This window comes from Penaeus monodon, chromosome 28 (genome assembly GCF_015228065.2).
Source record: "Penaeus monodon isolate SGIC_2016 chromosome 28, NSTDA_Pmon_1, whole genome shotgun sequence".
NCBI classification, from domain to species: domain Eukaryota; kingdom Metazoa; phylum Arthropoda; class Malacostraca; order Decapoda; family Penaeidae; genus Penaeus; species Penaeus monodon.
Window position 1 is genome coordinate 5589651 of NC_051413.1, and position 335 is coordinate 5589985.

Genomic DNA, 335 nt, shown 5'->3' on the forward strand with positions numbered 1-335 from the left:
TACTGCATGTAGATGCTCCAATTCTCTTGCCTCTTTACAAAAAAAATCTAATCATTGCTCATTGCGACTACAAAGGAAGGATGTAGTAATTAAAGAAGAAACTATTTTTATTAATTTCTTGTACCTCTGTCATTCTTAATCAGGTATTTAATGCTTGACTGTCCAAATGGTATTGTGATTCAGAGTAACAAAAAAAGACAATTGCAAACTAATTGTTCAGATTATTTGTAACTGAAACATGAACAATAAAGGTTATATAAGAACTATTCTCTCCTTTCATTAAATTCTTGAAAGTTGGTGTCTGTGTTTGGATGTTCAATCAATCAGATAATGAG